At 39.5% G+C, this 16,672-nt stretch overlaps 1 long non-coding RNA gene across 1 annotated transcript in view; it reads right to left on the reverse strand.

The window, feature by feature from the left end:
* Window positions 1-430: 430 nt before the first annotated feature.
* LOC128091314 (uncharacterized) overlaps window positions 431-16,672 on the reverse strand; it is a 30,235-nt gene continuing 13,993 nt past the window's right edge. Inside the window, exons 2-3 of the long non-coding RNA XR_008211350.1 lie at window positions 12,488-12,560; window positions 431-10,282 (exon numbers count right to left, since the gene is read on the reverse strand). This is a non-coding gene — a long non-coding RNA (uncharacterized LOC128091314). The remainder of the gene's footprint in view (window positions 10,283-12,487; window positions 12,561-16,672) is intronic.

A 16,672-nucleotide genomic window follows, 5' to 3' on the forward strand; every position in this document is an offset into this window, starting at 1 on the left:
ACTCATCCTCTGACTGTGAAATGGCAGGAGACAATCTCACAGCGTGCCTATAACACCAAGTCCTGTTCGGGCTCGTTTGAAACCATTTTAATACACAACAAAATGGGGGACAATCCAAGATGTTGAGTAGATCTTGGCCAAATGAAGTAAGAGTAGCTTTCCTTTTACCCACCTCATTACTTTTTGCCCATAATCTCTCTTCAGGTGAGCTCATAAGAAACAGTGATATTTTCAGTACAAGATTTTAATTTTGGTTAAGACCTCTACTGTGTCTGAAGTTTCTTCATCTGATATTTGAAGAACAACTCAAATATACTATCATAAAAGGCACATCACTGGAATTCTAAATATTACTTTATGATATTATTTCTTTCTAAATCATTTATTTACAATATTAAAGTAGAAAAGAGTGGGCAGCAGAAGAAGCGGGTCTCTCTCTCTCAGATCTGCATTTATTTTGCAGCACACTGTATGAAGACAGGCACAAAAATGACTTACTTCATCTATTCAGTGATTGTTTCTTTACATAAACAAATATTTGTTTGCCTAACAGTTATTTAATCCGTACTAACTAACTTGATTTTTATTCAACATTAATTTCAGCACTGGACCATAACCACCTCAAGTCTGGAGTGCCCTACATGAATGACTTCACTGCAAAGTGATGAAAGACAATAGAAGAAGGTGCCAGAAATGTCTGGATCAAGTCCATTGTGTTAAAAATATATTGCATACATCAGAATCTGATTGCATTGTGCTCTTGTACGTACTGGTATTGCTGTTGCATGCTGGAAAAAATACATCAAATGCCTTCTGTGATCATTTACTTCCCTGGTATTTATAATTAGAATCACTGTGCTGTTTTGAGGCCAATCAAGAATATTAGCCTATTTTGCTAAGGACTGTATAAACATTGGGCATTTTGTACACTGGGCAGTGGAAAACAGTCCAGCTAACTGTCTCAGCTAACTGCAAAGGAAGTATGTCTGCAACCCCTGACAGTATAGCTGCATCATCATGGCCTTGCACCCAAATTAATTCTGTAGGGCATATTAGTATCGGCACTGTGCCCCCTTGTCCCTACGATTCACATCAGTTTTTTTCAAAATGTTGCAGAGCACTTGGAATAAGTGAGGGCTCTTTCCCCTGCTTTATCACCTGAGGACTATGGGTCTGTGGGCAGCTTGTGAGCTCTTTCGCCTGAAGTCTGAACACTGCTGCTGGATTTCCAGCAGCAGAAAGAGATTTGTATACCAACAAGTTTTAAGAACTACCTGCCAATTTTCTTAGCTAACTTAAAAGGAATTAATGTCTCTAATGTAACAGTCATTGTTTTATCTTGTATGTCATATGAATTTAGACTCTCATACACATATCAGATATTATGCTTTAAATATTATTACAAGTGTGTTATGTTCAGCTAACTGTCTAGATTGAGTGGTGAGTTGTAGTCGCAGGCACCGTACCCTCCCTGACAATAATAGCACTTCTGTCATATGCTGCATGAATGGCTGTTGAGTAACTAGTTTTAGATATTTCTGGCAAAGCTGCCCAAGCTTGTTCATTTACGTTGCTGCTGCAAGGACAATCCAATGGAAATGACTTCTGTTTGGAATAAGCCTTGTGAGAAAGCGTGACCTAATGCAGCCTGCAATTACAGCACACAACATAGCGCTTAAATGAGTACCTACAACCTGCAGTAAAACTTCTTTCCTTATTATCACTTAGGGCAGCTGAACTCTTGTTGCACTTTGGAGCTCAGTGGCAGGCAAAGACCAAGAAGCAAAGGGATACCCTCGTTCCTCTGTTGGTATCCTTAATACCAGACCCATGAGTGGCATAAGAATGACTGTGTTAACATTATTTTGCTACAGGATGTAGTACTATGTACTAAATAAGCAGCTGTGATTATCTAAACTGGTGGAACAACATAAAAAAATAACAGAGCCTGTAGTCACACCACATCTGAGAAGAAAATCTTGTCTTTCATTGGATTTAGCTTCTCAGGAATAAGAAGAATCTGCTTGCTGATACCTGAAAAAAGCTTCTGTCAGTATTCTGTCACTAAAATCTCTTATAAAACCATGTTTTGTTGTTGTTGTTGTTTTAACATCTATACATATTACTCTAGAAAATATCATCAAAAAGCTGTGTGCACACATGCGCGCGTGAAAGGATAGCACCTGAGCTTGAGGTCTGGACACTTGGTAAAACAGTTTATAGGCAAAACTGTTTATATAACAATCAAGTAATTTGGAGTAATTAACCAGTCACAGAAAGTGTGCAACTTTGCATCAGATTCACAGAATTCATAGAGTCACAGAATGAAGATCCAAACTATTAGCGCTATTTCAGTTTTAGAGCAGACAAACCTGAGGACCAAGGGAAGAAGGAAGAAAGAAGAACTGAATATTCCAAAGGAGAGAAAAAGCCAAGAGAGAAGACTTAATGATTAAAAAGAACATAAAAAAATCTCCTCAATACAGACAGAACATTTCATAAACAGCTTTCAAAACCTAAGAGGCTAATTAGCTACTGTAAAAGGAGCTATTAGAAAGAGTACATCTTTTTGTGTTGCATTTTTCATTTTCTAAATTCAATTTATTTTTTCTTACACACAATTTTTGAAGCAATTATTTTTTCAAGCCGCATACTGACACTGGTAATATTCTTATTTTTAATTAGGTTAAATTAGAACCTGCACATGCATCATGTCCCCGCTGCTCGTTAAGACAGAGAGATGAAGTCTGAAATTGTGATCTACTTTTAATACAATCCAAGAAGAAAAAAAAAAGCGGAGTAAACTCCAGTTTTGTATTGGTAACTATGCTCTACAGGCAGACAGTTCTGGAAGAAAATGCAGCCAATCTGATGTGTTAATATTTTGCTCAAAGAGATTTTTTTTCTTCTTTTGTTGAGTCCAGTTAATCTTTAGCCACAGTTCCAGATCATCCCTTTGCTGTGCACACCCTTGACACCCAGGTGAAGGACTTCAAGTTGGAGGGCAGAACTTCAAGCAGAGGAGCTCTGCGTTGCTTTATTGCACTTCAGAGTGTAGTCGTACTCTGATTCCAATATGTGGTAAAAGTGATTTCTGCAGTTCTCCAAAACCCAAACTGAAGTATGTTGTTTTTCTTTCACAGTAGCTGGATTGCTCTTTTAATATTCTTAACAGATTTTGCTTGGCTTAGCCGTACCTAATGCCGTCTCACAGATATGAGTTACAATTTGGGGAATAGCAGACAGTGCATGGTTTTAGAGAGCACTGGTTGTGACTGCTCTGCAAAATAGCTGGTAGTTTCAGAGGGAGGAAGTTCCCCAACAAGGACCCAACAAGGCATTCAGAGAGGGATTACATTACTTTGTTGTTATTCCTCTTTTCCACTTTTCCATTCAGTAAGAACCAATGTTGAGAATCATAACTTGGGTCGTAACACAAGTGAAATTGATTTGGCAGGACTAAGCCTATTCTTAATTCCTAAAGAGATGATACTTCTTAGGTGAGGGTTAGTGAGAGCTGTCAGTCACATCACCTAACTGTAGCCCCTGAAATAAACCACAGGTTAGCCAAAGATAAGGAGAGAGCTTCCAAGATGCTCTCAGTTGCTTACTACAGACACAGTAATTGACTGGTTTGAGCAAAAGCCTTTGAACGAGTATTACGTGTTTCCACTTAAACTTCTGAGCATGAATTATTATGTCAAAGGTCCAAAATGATAGCAGGCATACATAAACATGTATATAAATATGTGCTATATTCTAATTCAGAAATTTATAATTTACATTATAATACACATCATTTCAAATCTGGGCACCTTAATATAATAGTGCCAATTCCAAACAGTCTAGGAGTCATTCTGGGTCTTGGGCCTCCTCTCCAAATCACATGGTTATTTAAAAATCATGAGACTCTCAGTAAGACTTTGTGTATGACTTGACTCATAACACTTGGCAATGCCATCACACACTCACTCCTTTTAGCTAAGTCGAACACCTTGTGGTAATATGTTAAGAGTGCCAGAGATCTGTAAAGATCTATAAGACCCCAGGATGAATGTGAACGTTTTAACTATGAAGTGTGTGCAAAACAAACACGTAAAGTAGAACTAAAGGCAGGTGTTTTTTTATGTTTGGCTGGTTGCTTTTTAGTTTGTTTCCATTTGCAAAGGCATTTTTTAGATCCTACTAGTCTACCCTGACCAAACTAACTTTAATTTAAATCCATGATATAAACATACCTTTATTTGTATATTTGGACCAGTATGAAACTGCAGAGAAGATACAGAAATTACACTTCAGGACTATTTAAAACACAAGTAAACATGAAGAGAAGGCTAAGATTATGACATCTAGATTTTGTAACCCTCTCTTCAGAGAACATACAGCACATCTTACATCTGGTCAGTGGAGCTACAGGAGTAAAATATGGCCTAAGTGTTTGCATTCCATTTACATCTTTCTGTATGCCTGCTTTAAGTGAGAGCAGGAAATCCATTGTAAGTGAGAGCAGGAGTTGATTTATACTGTAGTTTTCCACTGTGCCAGACAGTTTTGTGCTTCAATTTTCCCTTTCAAGCTTTAGTCCTACTATGTAACATTGCTTATTTATCGTAAATGATGTTTTCGATATATTATTGTCTGGCTTGTAGAAATCTTTGACACACCCCAGGTGGGTGCTGTAATGTTGTTTGTGGCAGTATTCAGAGATTTTAGAGCTAGAGGCTGTATCACAAACTGCAGGAATTAGCATTGTTCCCTGAATGAAACGAAGCTCTACTAATACCAGAGTTTCCTGAAACCATGCTTGGATTTAGCTCCAAATTTTCCATTTGTGAAAAGTTCAACCATTTGCTGAAGTTTTGCTTCTCTGGAAACAGACAGCTGGCTTTTACTCCCTGGAAAAAAAATGATTACAACTAATAGACAAAAGGTTCTGTTTGTTTGTTTCGAAACAGCTGCTTCTAATCTACCTTGGATTTCCTCTAGTATTACAGTATCAAGGAGGACGTGAGCAAACAAACAAGAGGACAATGAGATCCTGAAGGGCAGATTTCCAACACCAGAAAATCCACTTGTAGAGGATTCAAATGTAATCTGATGCAATAGCAATGTAGCTCACTGCAGTCATTTATTATATTGTCCTTTAGCTCCAAATGTACAGAATATTTTTCTAGTGAGCCAGCATAATTGCATTGCAGGAGATACCTAGGACTCGATGGATATTCTGGCAGCTGGGATCATTGCCTTCTGAACTAGCATGTGAGGCTCTTAAAATTCAGGATAGCATCGTTATTTTTCACAGTGTTCACATTTTACTTGTTTATTCACTACTGTCCAGGGCAAAAGGATAAAGACAAAGGCTCTGTCAATAATAAAGCCTTCATCATTATCTGCAATCCTGTCCCTGATGGCTGCTCCATGTCACAGAAACCCAGCTAGCTGACAGTGAACACCCGTCCCTCATTTCATTCCCCAGCGCCACTCTCTCCATTCATTGTGGATCTAGAGCTGGAAGGATAAAACTGAGAGGAAGCCAGTATTTCCTCACACTTAATCTGTGTGTCCTGAGACAGTATACACTCTGGCCATGCTGTTAATCTCTAAATCCCCTAAACAGATAATACTTTCTACAGAAGCTGCTGTAGACACTGAGAAGAAGATAAAACTCACTTGGTTGCTACCTTGGAAGACTTCAGCTTCCCAGGCTGAACATGAACATAAAGCAGGAACAAATCCCTGTCTTGGTCTAGCAATTTCCTCCTGTGTGAAGAGATAAAACCTGCTGAAAATAGGAGCCGAACCATGAAACTTCATTCCAGCAATCTGGGATGTCGAGAGACCTACCAAGACAACTTTCAGCTTTGCTGCTGCTTGCAGGGACTTTGCTGGTTTCCCCTGGGCTTGGCACCAGCCCAGCACCTCTTGCTCGGAGGAGTAAGGTGTCCCTGACAAAGGAAAGGCCATTAAAATCTCCGCATATTGTGGCAACTTTCCAGTGAGCTCTAGAGTTCTGCTCATCAGTTACTTATTTTCTGCTCTTTAAACCAGCACCACGGAGAAGTGAAACGTATCACATAGCTTCTGGTTTGCCGCCAACTACAGTGACCCATTAAAAAAACCCAGGTGAAATTCTCACTCTGAGTACAGACAGCTCTGCACAGGATGGTCCATTCTGCCCGTAAGACCTTTGACAATCTGTAGCATTTAGATTTTGACAGAAGGAAATAGGAAAAGGAGGTCAAGAATAATTCAAGATTGGAGTGCTGTTGACAGGACTTCTCCAGGAGCTGGCACAAAGATCTTGTTTGACAGGGGGCTATATTGAGAGATAACATTATGAGTGTGCCACAGTTAGTCTCAGTGTTCTGAAAAAAAAAAACCAACAAAAAAACAACCAAAATCTTATTGAGTCTAGTTTCCAAGGTAAAGAATGAGATAGCACTCATCTTTTCCGTGTAAGCTGAGAAGATGTGGATGGTGGATGTCCCACAGCAGGAATGCATGGTGCCAAGGACTCTGATTTCAAGAATACCTTCAAATGTATGGTAAACTCAATTAAAGAACCGTGTCCATAGAAGACAAGTACAGTCATGAAATGGATGTCAAGAAATTCATTGCAATTTATTGCAACTCATTAATAGAAAGTCTATTTATCTGCATTCTTAAAAACAAACAAACAAACAAACAAAAAAACTGAGGGCAGCACAAAAGAAAAAGACACATCCGTGAAGTAAAGATTCATGAAGAGGAGATATGCAAATACCCTGCATTGAGATAAGGCCTCTGATTCATTTTAATGCAGCCATCAAGCTTCATCTCCTGGGAAATGCTCCATGTATAGACTTGCACCAAGCACCTGGAAATCTCTGGAGTGAAATTTATAGCTACTAGTGCAAATTGTTTGCAAATTAGGCTTCACTGGAACTTCAAGCTTTCCCCCTCCCCTCTGGCCTTTATTATTTCCTCTCCAAGAAAACCCCCCAGCCCACAAAAGGAACATACAAACATTTTTTATTTTTTATATACATATAAATGATGCATGCATGTACCTATGAAGGAAAAAAAAGTACTTTGAATTGCAGTGCATTCAAAAGTGAATATAATTCAGCAACAGATTCACCTACAGCCTTTATTCTGTTGTTCGCTACACAGCATTCTCCAGATAACAAATGACTATTTATTCTCTTACTGCTCTTAGATGGCCAGCACAAAATATTCCTAGTGTCAAATGGTTTATTTTTTAAACCTGTTGCTTATCTGTTCAAGACATGTTGTTTGGAAGCTGTATGTGTAGAGTAGAAACCCCTTGACTAATAATTATAATTAAGTAATGAAGATTATGTCACTATATCTGGCGATCTGGCAGGTAAGGGAATACATTAAGAAACAGAATATATAAAGATGAACAAGTCTAGAAGATATGGATCCCATAGTCTTCTGAGAATTAACTAATAAAATTACTGAATGACTTGTAATTATATTTTGTACTCTAAGGGAGTGCCAGAAACATGTCTGAGGAATTGGGAATGAAAAGATGGATTGATGAAAACCATTGTTATATATAAAGAAATACTAGTAATTACAATTTGCTAAACATATCTTGAGCTATAATAAACTTAATTAAGGTAATAAATAAGAAAATCCACATGTACCTACACTGGTGAGGACTAAAAATAAGGAGTCAGTGGACACAGATGCGGAGACATATGACACTTGGATATTTTAGTGCGGATTTTGATCAGGTGAGTTTTGATACAGCTATAAAATCTCATAGGACTTAAAAGCTTTGGAGAGGTGACCAGTCCTGTATTCAGCAGCAACAGGAGTTTCCTTCTTCAGTTTGATACTACAGTGGTAACAAGTACAATTATGTAGTTAAATACAGCAAAAGCCTTCATTTAAAAGAAAAAGAAGAAAAAGACTTTAGTCCAATTTTGATATACACGTTCAAGAAAACTTTCCAATTACCTTGAAATAGCATGGGCAGAATTCTAGATGAATTTGAAGTCAATAACAAAATACCCATGAAGTCCTGGGGGAGCAGACAGTATTTGAAGCAATTTTATTTAACACATATTTTTATATTTTTATATTGCATCTCCTGCCATGGTCTGTAGGTATGTTGTAAGGGATTAGGGACACAGCTCCCACCACATGTGGTCGCTCAGCTGCTCTCCTGGGGCAGGTGTTCATGTGTGCCAAGTGGCATGCTTTGTTCTGGAAGTGAAATGGGAATACCCTGCCAGATGACTTGATTGGTTCTTTACCGAAACACTGCAATGCATGTGAATGCAGGAGATGAAGTGCAGCTGGAATCAGGCACACATGCCATGTGGCAACCATCCGGAATTGGCCACTGCAGGGAGCTATACAATTATGCCAGTGTGGCTGGCAAGGAAAATGTCTGAGCCCATACCCATACACCTCCTCAGCACAGTGACTGTGCATGCACTTAAATCCTGGTGTGGGCTGTACTAGCAACCAGCGGCTGCAACAAAAAGGGAATTTACAATCACATTTCACTTTCATAGCATTACACTGTCAGTCTTACAGTGCCAGGTTATCTGACCTATATTTCATCCTCTCCAAAGTAGCTTAACTTGTGAGAATATCCCTCTGAACATTTTTTAATTCAGCTCCTTAGCTGGTACTGATTGTACTGCAGGAGCTCTGAGTTTTGCCACAGGTGGAATGACTTCTTACATTTCTTTAGCTAGCTCAGCAAACAGTCATTTAAGAGTAATTACCAACAAATTAAAAAGTTGAGTTACACGTTACAAAAATACAGAGGGGTTGTATACAGTGTCTTAGTCAGGAAAATAGCCTTCAAAACAAGACATCATCAAAGACTGGTAAATTGAAAGTGTAAAACAGCTGTTAGATAACCAATTTACCTATTCATCTGCTGTCATAATAAAAAAATGAACAACGAAACACAACAAAACCCAAAGTACTGCTGTAGCTGCTCACTGATGTAGTGCAGAAGATAGAATTTCAGCAATTAGATGTTATAAAATGAAATACAGTAAATACACATAGAGAAAATAATAATACGTATGTATAAATATAAATAAAAGAAATAAAATGCCAGTTTCTGAATTTCAATGGATACCAGTTTCTTAATTTCAATAGACTCTAAAGGCATGCAAATGAAAATCTCTCAATGCTTTTATTGTACTTATTGTTTAAACGTTGAACTTAGAGATTACCTTGCTGGTTCTGTACAGCACTAAAATAACAGATCCATCGTCTTATGTTTTGCAAATTTGTAGAGTGCTGGTAATAGCTCTGATGTAGACTGTCCTTGAATTCTGTTTTTCATTGATCTTAATACAAAGGAAAAAGGTGCATTTTGTTCCACTGCAGCAGACATTTTAGAAAAGAGTTAACAGACTCAATAGTCAACAGAGCTTCATTATGAATGTAAGAATATTAAACACCATCATATTTAGTTGTTACAATTATTAAAACGCTTGGCTTGTGTGTCATGAACTCCCTGCAGGGTAACCCAAGTTCAGCATTATGTAAACAACAGCAGTTTTCTTAGCAGGGGAATATCTAACGTCAAACCATGAAAATATTCAGTGTAAAAGAACAAACAGGATTGTTCCCTCCAATCTGTTAACATACTGTGTTTTAAAAGTCAAGATTTTCCATACTAGCAGCTACAGTGAAATCCTACTTAGCATATTAAAGTAATAGATAGCTGCAGTATCACACGCATAACTCAGTCTGTTGACTACTATGGATAGCTCTTCCACTTGCAAAAATTTCTGTGTTATAAATGTACGATGGCAACAGTCCCAGAATTAAAATATTATCAGAATGACACCGTAGCGAGGATTTTAATTTAAATTCTGTCACAGAATATGAAAACTTCCTTCTATAAACAGTAATAGGTTATATGCTTCCAGCTTACAAATAATAATTAAAAAATGTTTTTAAATGTAGTTCATCAGTATTATTACCAAGTCAGATATTTGCTTCAATTCTTCTTTCAGTGTTTTCCTGTGTTCTGTTCAACTGAGGTCTCTTTCCTTCTGTAAGGAACCTTCACACTCACACCTACTGTAAACTTTGTGGCAGTAAGTGATCCGATTGCGCTTTTAGAAATTGGAATCTAAAGGACTTTCACATAAAATCAGATAGCTCACGCTCCTGCTTTTTGTGCCATGGATAGTTCTGATACGTGAGCAGCAGTGCTCCATGCCACAGCTCTGCCTCTGAGCTGGGACAGCCACATTTCTTCCCAGACTTGCTGTTCATATTTTTCTTAATCCACCTGTGAAAAGGAGTACTCTTTTCATTTTGAGGGGATACACTGTATAATGTGAATATAAATAAATGTTCACAAATTCAGCAAACACATCAATTGGAGCAGTTAGGATCATACTTATGCTTTCTGCTGGAACTAAAAGTATGATAGCATACACACGAAAAAAACAAAGAAATATTCTCTGTTGAAGCTATGGAGTTTTAGGAAAAAGGTATTTGTGCTAGTGTGTTGGAAGAAGCCTGTGTCTGTCATTTACAGAACACCTAGAGAGCGCCCAGAAACAGGCCAGCATCCTTTGTCAAGGGGCAAGGGAAGGAGCAATTAAATTAATTAAATCTGCAGCTGAAGGCTGCAAGGCTGAATCCCCAGGAATGAGAGGCTGGCAGAGATGTGCTGCAGCTGCTGCTAGGGGCACATGGGCAGGGCAGTGGGTGATGAGGATGTGGCTGTGGGCAAGGAGCAGGCTGAGCTCCCGAGGGGAAGCTCGCTGGGAACGATGGCTTAGGAAATGTGAGGAAGTAGACTGTAGGCTGCCATGTGGTCACAGGCTGTCTGCACAAGCAGGACGTTGTGTGGATTTCTCTGTAAATAAACTGAATTTTCCTAAAGAGAGGCCTTATTGTAAAATTCCATTTCCCCTCCCAGCAGAGTAATTGGGCGCAGCTCTGAATACCGGCTGAGCGCTCAAGTCAGAAAGCAACAAGATAAAGCTTTGAGCCTGGTACAAATGTTACTAAAAGAATCTTTTCAAGCCTATTCTGGAACATTACAAAACTGACTTCTCCTCCAGCGTTAGTCCCAACATTCGCTGCCACTGTTCTCAGAGGTTCCTTTCTTATTGCAAGTATGTGAAAGGCATAAACACGAGATAGCTGCTTCCACACAGGAGCTGCCTTTCATGCCTGTCAGTTTCAGAACAAAGTCCAACTGCAGATGATGTGGGAAAACCAAGCCTAAAAAACAGGAAATTGATTGCGAAGAAGTGGAAGGAGGCACCCAAGGAACAGTTATCTCTTAATAAGGTTTATTTATATTTCAGTATGGAAGTCATATACTGGCATTCGTTGTTTTTAAAGGGCTTGCATTTGGGAAGGTAGAAGAATGAAGAATAAGGGCAGATCCCAACTAAGTAATTGCTGGGCTCCTTATCAGCTTGCTTCATTCAGCTCTCAACCCCCCCAAATTGTCCCTCTAAAACTACTGACAGCATGCAAAAGCATAACACTTCTGTAATACCTCAGCACACAATTAGCCTGGGGAACTTACAGGATGGCATGTTTTTGCCTTATGATAAAACCCAGTACATTGCTAAAGGAATATTATTGTTATTCAATAAACCTGTGTGTCTTTGTGCTTTATTCCAAGATTAAGCAACCTATCATGCCACACTCAAAAGAGTACATTATCACCTGAACGCATGGGGATTTAACAGGAGAAAAGATCTCACTCTACACATGTGAGCACTGTGTAACTTTACCAATCATAGGGAGATTAGTCGCCATTACTTAGGGAGGTTTATGTTCTCAAATGTTTCAATCAATGGATGTGTCTTCAGTATTGGTAGAATTGGTCAAAAATACAAAACTTTATTTGCACTGTATGTTCAATTGTTACGTGAAAGTATATTTAATTACTGAAAGGGTTCTTTAAAAACAACTATGTTTTAAGTCTGGGAGACTAGGATATGATAGATAGCATATACTCAAACTAAATAAAAGTAACATTTGCACTGTGAATTATTTTCTTTTCCCTCTTGCTGGGAACATTCCCTCCATCCCTGCAAGTAACCATAAATCTTTTTCTGTAATGCTCTGCTAGCTTTAATAAGTACAGCACAGTAGCCAGTGCTGGTTTTCACTTACTGTAGCTGAATGTTAAGCAGCACTGCAAAATGTTAAGTTGCAAGATAACTGACTAGTTTTATTAAGACTCTTTAGGGAGATTGAGAATTAACAATGCTTCTCACCTCCTTCTTCACACTCCAATAGAAAAAATGCTAATTTACTATTAACGTAGTCACAGCTGTCTCCCATTCCATTTTCTCCGTTTCACAATTTGGGCAGGAACATATGTGCTGGCAGTGTGTGTCTTTGATAGAAAAACAGTTAGAATTCCTTTCAGCAAAGATTCTGCTCACAATACTTCATGCAAGAGAGAGAGAAAACTTGCAATATTTGGGATATAAAGAAACATGCATTGGAACTACAGTACCTTTGCTTGTGATCTTGTTGATAACATCCTGGTGCTTCATGGCCAAGTCCTAATTAGATCTACCACCTTACCCCTGAAAAACAAAAGAAGAATTTAATTCTCTTAACACTGACAGTGGCATTACGCACTGAGTGGGTGTGCTTGTGCTGCTGGATTGAATTCCTTGCAGGAGTCCTAGTCTCTGCTCACCCATACTGCCCAGATGTTGTAGCTGCAAGGAGGCAGGCAGGCAGTTTCATAGCACCTTGCTGGATTCCAGTTTGCAGACCAGCCCTCTGAGATACCTAGTGCCCCCTCCCTGTGCCTTTGCCCAGTGCTGTGTGTCATGGAGCAGCTGTCCTCTCTTCACATCCCTTGTAACTTCAGAGGAGGCATTGAGGGTGAGCTCTGTGTTCCTCCTAGTGCTGTGGTTCAGATGCAGCGGATCTGTCCTATGTTCACATGCACAGATCAGGAAACCATCTCATCAGAACATGAAACTTCCATGTGAAATTTGTTCATTCCATTGAAAAGGATTATCAGTCTGGAGCAGTTTTGCAGGTTTACCTTCCTATCACAAGCTGGACAAGATCCTTTTCAAAGAGACTGTCACTAAGCCAAATGATTCACCATCAAAACCAGTTCAGAAGACCCAAGGTGAGACCTTCCTTTCCAGCCCTGTCTGTGGCCACTGCAGGGACTGCTTCCCTCTACATCTTAGCAAATCAAGGCTAAGATGCCCTTCAGCTGAAGGCTGAGTGGTGGCAATGCCATGTGGAGTTCATATGGCAAGAAAAAGCCATGAAATATGAGACATCTGAAATGTGAACATCTATGCCAAGTTTCTGTGGCTGATTTTTGCCTACTCCTGCTAACCTGCCTGTAATCAGAAAAGACAAATTTCTGCATGTTTGTGGTTTCTGCAGCCCCTAGCAACCATGCCTTCTGGCAGCCTCCATAAGGGAGAGTTCACATCCAAAGGATGGGGTGAAGCAGAGCAGCTGGGTCTTCTTGAGATCTGAGTGAGCAATAGGCCCCACTAAGTATATGGTCAAGCACCTGGTTGCCAAAATAAATTTTAAAGAATTTTCAGGACAAGAAGGAGAGAGAAGGATGAGATTTTTACCTTTTGGGTATAAGAACCTCAAAAAGAACAATTAAAAAGCACGCATTCCTGTGTGTCCCTCAGTGGGACAGATGCATTTTCTATGTGACGTAAAAGACAGTTTTTTCTTCTACCACTAATTAAACAGATTTGCCTTGTTTTGCTTAGCTGAGTCGAAAGACTGATCTCAAAACAGGCAGGCTTTTTCTGTTAGCGTTTCAGCTCAGATCATGACCTGTCTTAACATCTTCATCTCCCAGGGTGCAGCATGCGTTCTGTTTGTTAGGGGAACAGAGGTCTGAAAGCATCCGCTTTGTGTTTTTTTTTTATAGGAGTTGTCTCCTGGCAGAAAGAAGAAAGGACTCTTTCCTCCTCTTGAGGTTTTGTGGACACTATGGGCTGTGTCAGAAGTGGCAGGACAAGTAGTCTCACCACTGCATTCTGGTTTCCTTATTCTAAAACTACCATAAGTAAATGAGACACTGGCCCATCTTTGTCTGGAGACTTTGGCCAAATACTTTGCAAACTCTAAAGTGCTTGCAAACCTGTAAAATACCTTGGGACTGCTCCAAAGTCAAATAACGTCAAGATAAGGTGACAGATTGCATCTAAGTCTGTATGTGCTTGTCCATTTGCTGCATTAGCTAAGTGGCCAATAAAGCTGTAGCAATAGCAAAGAAGAGATATAGGTGCTAACATTTATATGTAGAAGGGAGGGCATTCTGTAAAATTCTAAGGGAACACACTCAGCTTTGCTACTTGTGCAGTCACACCCCAAAAATAAATAAAAGATAATAATAAATAACGGTGGTTGTGCCTGATGTGTAGGAGTGTGTGGCGGAGTACATGGTCCTAGCAGCAGCTGGTGGTGTCTCATTACCCAGTGCCACTTCTGCCCAGTGATGGCTCTCCAGAGCTGTGGATGCAGTATGTAGTGGGCAGAAAAAGGCTGGCAGGTGCCACAACCACCGTTAATTTCTTTTGACGCTTGAGAAAAGGTTAATGTAGGTGAGCTGGGAGTAGGCATTGTATGGCCTTCCAGATGCAAGTCTGAGGTGACTGACTGTCAGCCATGAGGCAGCATGGTCATGCTGAGACTGTGATGGGCCAGCCTGAAGGGTCAGACTGCTCATATCCCAGTTGATATGAGCACAAAACAATGATGTGCCAGAGACCAATTCATCACAGTGTCAGCCTGGAGAACTGGTGTTACCACGACACATAGCAAGCACTGATGTACTTGTGTTTCAGGCTGTGTACACAGCAGTCCTACTGTCTCCCAAAACTAATGAATGTTTAATTTGGTTAATGCCTGAATACAAATTTCTACAAGGCTTCTAGAATGTGGGCAAATATTAAATAGCATCTGCCCCCCAAGATGCACATGCAATTGTTTCATCTTACACATAAAACAAACACAAACTGAGTATGTTAGCAGGCTTTAGCTAGCTGGTTTGTAACATCACCTTTCCTCAGATACAATAAGTAATTTCACTGGGATTCAAACTTTTCTGGCACAAAATAAACATTTAATTGCTTGCACATATTCTGCTTTTAACTGATGACTCTGTTCCTGTCAGAATACTATAAAGGCAAACAGTTTCAGTTTTCTGCAAATCTCAAACTCTACCAGCTTATGAGACTGGAGATACATTATTCTAGCAAGCTTAAAAATAATGTTACTTATGCTAAAAGCACTGAAATTTGATTTGATGACATACAGATACATTGTCAATGCCTGTATTTTTCCTGTATTGAAGGCTGATGTCATTCCTTAACCATATTTACGATGTTATTCCATCTTATTATCATTTTTGAAATGTCTATTTTAAATAAGTTGGGCTGCTAGATCACTGAAGTGAAATAGTAACTTTTAAATAAGCAACAAAATAATTTTAAGAACACGTTGAGAAACAAATGAAGCTACAAATGAGTTTCTGCTGTGACTGTAATTCAATTTCTCATTAAGTGTGATCAGCTCTTCCTCTCTTGGGGAGTGTGATAGACAGAACCTGTCATTTGCTCAACTACCAGATGTAGAGTTGGTGGGGCAGTTTGTTTTCTGATGATGATTGCTTTGGTTCATCAAATATATTAGGGCAGAGTAATTGGCTAATTACAAAAACAGTGAATTATAGCACTGATGGTCCTTTCTCCAGCACTACTGAGGACACATCATCAAGACTGCCTGTTCCTAATTCCTTTCATTCTAAAGCAGATGTAGAAGACAGCAAAGCCTTAATTCCTCTATCTCAAGCTATGAGATAATTAAATGTGCAACAAGTAAAATCCCTCTCTGCTGGATAGGTAAGGGCAGTGGAAAGGCCAAAGGTGGGAAAAAGTTGCCCAAGAGCTGGGCAGTCGAGCCATTTCTTAGCATCAAACCCTATCAGTCATAAAAGAAATCACCTTTGTATTCCTTTGCCAATTCCTTTTCTTGTAGAGTTTCAGAGAACCCAATGTCCTAAAGCAAAAACTTGAAGAGCCAGATTGCAAGTCAAGACTTGTTTATTGGGGCCATTTCTCAGGAAGGCTTTCAGCACTGTCTGAAATGGTTTTCTTGTATGCCTGTGGGTAGGTATTTTCCATCCATGGAAGAAAATGCAGAACTGGCCCTAAGAGCAGAAAATGTACAAACTGTACTCGAAAAGATGCAGCTTAGTGACTGATGGAAAATTTTCTTCTGTTAAAGTCATAGAATCCATAAAGGAAGGGATCTTTAAAGGTGGTTTAGTACAACTCCCTTGCAATGAACAGGGACGTCACAGCTAGATCAGGTTGCCCAGGCCCTTATCCAGCCTCACCTTGAAAGTCTTCAGGGATGGGGCATCAATCACATCTCTGGGCAACCTGTTCCAGTGCATCACGACCCTCACTGTAAAAATTTTTTTCAGTATATCCAACCTAAATCTACCCTCTTTGAGCTTGAAGCCGTTTCCCCTTGTTCTATCAGAGCAGAGCTTGCTGAAAAGTCTGTCCCCTTCTTTCCTTAGCTCTCCTTTAAATACTGAAGGGCTGCTATCAGGTCACCTCAGAGCCTTCTCTTCTCCAGACTGAACAGCCACAGCTCTCTCAGCCTGTCCTTGTAGGAGAGGTGTTCC

The sequence above is a fragment of the Tympanuchus pallidicinctus genome, unplaced genomic scaffold (genome assembly GCF_026119805.1).
Source record: "Tympanuchus pallidicinctus isolate F22 unplaced genomic scaffold, pur_lepc_1.0 scaffold5, whole genome shotgun sequence".
In the NCBI taxonomy this organism is placed as follows: domain Eukaryota; kingdom Metazoa; phylum Chordata; class Aves; order Galliformes; family Phasianidae; genus Tympanuchus; species Tympanuchus pallidicinctus.